The following is a 3,951-nucleotide window of genomic DNA, read 5'->3' on the forward strand; positions in this document are numbered from 1 at the left end:
CCGGAGAGAGGGGGAGAGAACCCCCCTCCTTCTTCTTATTCATTGGCCTCCCCCCTAGATGGGAGGAGATTTCTCCCTATTGTACATGGTCACCATGGCGGCGGAGGGGCTGGAGCCCCTCCGAGATTGGATCTCCCTCTATTTTCTTTTCCGTTTCGCATTCCTGGTTTTTGACCCATCGCCATTTCGAAAATTCCTGGATATCTATAATTTTGATCGGGATGAAATTTTTACACGTTTTGTTTCCATAAATTATCTTTCTTGCACCCGAAGAAGAGCCCCAACCGACTCACGGTGTGGCCACTAGAGGGGAGGGCACGCTAGGGGGTATGGGTTGCGCCCTGGTGGGTAGTGGAGGCTTTTGTCCTCCGTTTATGTTGATTCCACCTCCCAAAAATCATATATATTCAAAAATAATTCTCCATAAATTTTTATCACGTTTGGACTCTGTTTGATATGGATATTATGTGAAAAAAAAGATGCGACAAACAGGAACTGCCACTTGGCACTGGCTCAATATGTTAGTCCAATAAATCATATAAAATTTTGCCAAAATATGTGAAAGTTTTATAATATTGTCATGGAACAATCAAAATAATAGATACGACGGAGATGTATCACCGAGGATACAAGGAAAAGACAGCATTCATTACCCCACATGGCACATACTGCTTCAAGTGTATGCCTTTCGGGTTGAAGAGTGCTGGTTCACATTTGTAAGGGCCGTTGAAATTGGTTTTGGGACAAAACTACACAAGAATCTAGAGGCATGCATGGATGACATAGTTGTCAAGACCAAAGACAAGGCCACCTTAATATGAGACTTAGAATAAACCTTTGCGAACTTGGGCAAGATCAACTTGAAGCTCAACCTTGAGAAGTGCATGTTTGGAGTCCCGTCCGGCAAGCTCATCGAGTTCATTGTGTCACAGTGCGGGATAGAAGCCAACCCCGCCAAGATTGATGCAATTTAGCAAACGGAGGTGCCGAAGCACGTCAAGGACGTACGCTACTTGGCGGGATATATAGCCACCCTCAGGAGGTTCATTTCCAAATTTTAAGAATGCGTCCTGCCGTTTTTCAAAATTTTCAAAAAGGCAGCCCAACGAAATGAACTCCGAAAGTAGAGGCTATGCTACAAGATTTGAAGAAGTACCTATCCTCGGCTCCAAAACTAGTCGCGCCAAGACCACAAGAGGTGTTGGTGTTGTACCTTGCGGCAACTAATCAAATGGTTAGCACCACACTAGTGGCGGAAACAGAAACTTAGGGAGACGAGTAGGCAACCCCCGAACCGGCAACCGGCAAGCACGATTCTACTTCGGCAAGCCAAGGAGCCGATAAGATAAACACGACGCAAGGAGCAGAGAAGAAGATTGTGCAAAAGAACAAGATGGTGCAGCGACCAGTTTACTTTGTGAGCTCCCTCGTGTAGGGAGCTAGGTCGAGTTATTCTGTGGTGCAAAAGATGCTTTTATCCCTTCTCATGGCTTGTCGGAAGCTGCGCCATTACTTCCACGCACACCACATCACCGTCATCACTCGCTTTACCTTGCAATGCATCTTGAGGAATCTAGAGGCAATTGGCAGGATTGTCGAGTGGGTGTTGGAGTTGGCTAGCTTTGACCTAAGCTTTGAAAGCACAACAAGCATAGAGAGCGGTGCCTTGGAAGAATTCATTGTTGAATGGACTCCACCGCAGGACGAAGAGATACCATAAACAATCCTCCCCAACAGGGAAGCACCTTAGGAATGGAGCATGTACTTTGAGATGGCTTTCTCGTTGCAAGGCGTCGGTGCTGGAGTGTTGCTTGTTGCACCCATCAGATAGCACCTCAAGTACGTGGTCCAGATGCACTTTCCTCAAGAGGTAGCGACGAAGAATATAGCAGAATATGAAGGGCTTCTCATCGGTCTTTGAAGAGCTGCTGCACTTGGTATCACGAAGCTGATAGTCCGGGTGCATTCACGGCTAATTGTGAGTCAAGTCAATAAGGATTATCAAAGTCCTCTGATGGTAGGTTATGTAGATGAAGTGAGGAAATTAGAAGAGCAATTTGATGGTATACAAATGGAGCACATTCCGCGGGCAAAAAATAGAATTGTCGATGACCTGTCGAAGCGAGCTGCTCAAAAGTTGCACGTGGAGCCAGCCACTTTTGTGCTCTGACTGACTCAGCCATCCGTTATACCATCAAATCGTCAAGCCACGAAATGAAAGATCATTTCCAGTGACTATCTACCCGTGGAGCTACCATCCACCACCAAGAGGGTTGCCGATATTGACAAGACACCTGCCGGTGAGCTGTAGACTCCGGCGGACCCAATGGTCCTTGCTGTCAAGCCCTAGGCTCCAGCATGAGCACAACAAATAGTCCAATACCTTCAAATAGGTGAACTTCTCGAAGAACAGGAAGAATATGAAAGAGTAGCCTGACAGTCGAGCATGTACAAGTTCATGGACAACACTTTGTACAAGAGGAGCCCAAATGGGGTGAAACTGAAGTGCATTCCCTGGGAAGAAGGCCGACGGCTGCTAGTAGAAATACACGAAGGAATCTATGGCTCCCACATGGGATCATGAGCCCTTGTTGGAAAAGCTTTCCGGCAAGGCTTCTATTGGACAACATCTCTTTAAGACGCCTTGGTGGTGGTGACTACGTGTGAAGCATGCCAATTCCATGCCAAGCAGATACATCAGCCAGCACAAGCCCTCCAAACCATCCCGCTGTCCTAGCCATTTGTGGTCTGGGGGCTCGACATAGTCGTCCCTCTCCCCCATGATATCGGGGTTTTGAATTCTTGTTCGTAGGAATCAACAAGTTTACAAAGTGGACCAAGCGGAGCCAGTGAGGAAGGTGATGATACAAACAACATTCAAGTTTGTCGGAGGGATTGTTTCTCATTTCGGAGTACCCAACAAGATCATCACTGACAACGGAACACAATTCACCAGCAACATCTATTTTCTGAGGACATCGGCACCAAGATCTACTTTGCATCGGTTCCACGCCCTAGGAGCAACGTCCAAGTAGAAAGGGAAAATGCTAAGGAGTTGTGGGGCCTCAAGACAAGGACTTTGGACAAGCTGCACAAGCACGGGAGGAACTGGATTGATGAACTACTGATGGTTCTTTGGTCAATTAGAACAACAACAAATCAAGCCATCGGCGAGACACACTTCTCCCTAGTCTTTGGCACATAAGTGGTACTCCATGCAAAACTCACATACGGGACACCTCGAGTACAAGCTTTCGATGAACAAAAACAAGAGAAACTACGGCAAGATGATTCCACCTCCTCGAGGAAGACCGTCTCCGGGTGCGCTACGGGTCGCTCGGTACCAGCGAGACCTACGCCGCTATCATAGCCGCAAGGTGCATGCCAGGGGTGTTGAGGAAGGTAACCTTGTCCTTCGATGGATCCAATCCGCGAATGGAACAAACAAGTGATGCCAAAGTGGGAAGGCCCTTACCGGGTAGTACAAGTCACCAGGTCTGGTGCAGTTGTCGGGGGTTCCTGGTGACCCCTTTTGTACAAGTTGGCGTTACATGGCTTGTAATCATTTCTACATAGCCAGGCGAAAACCGTGTGCGTAGTCAATCAAGTTGTGTTCTACAAAACCTTGTCAAAGTACATATTTATTTTTATGTATCATAAATGAAAAGTTCTGGTCACTTTTGTCTTGCACAAGGATTCTTTTGAACTACCAAGCTGCCTAGCCTCCTTTATTTTCTCTTATTTCTTTTTCTCGAAAGGAAGAAGGGCCCTCGCGTACAAGTCTTCCGGGATGGAGTGATGGTATGGACACATGTGTACGCGTTCAAGGACGACATCCTAGCAGCAAGGAATGCAATGGACAGTAAGCTATGTCAAAGTTTTTTCCTTGTTGCGAGTTGTTTTTCCCTTGGAAACGATCCCACTTGTATGAAAAAAACCTGCACAAGAGGA

The sequence above is a fragment of the Hordeum vulgare genome, chromosome 4H, assembly GCF_904849725.1.
Source record: "Hordeum vulgare subsp. vulgare chromosome 4H, MorexV3_pseudomolecules_assembly, whole genome shotgun sequence".
NCBI lineage: Eukaryota > Viridiplantae > Streptophyta > Magnoliopsida > Poales > Poaceae > Hordeum > Hordeum vulgare.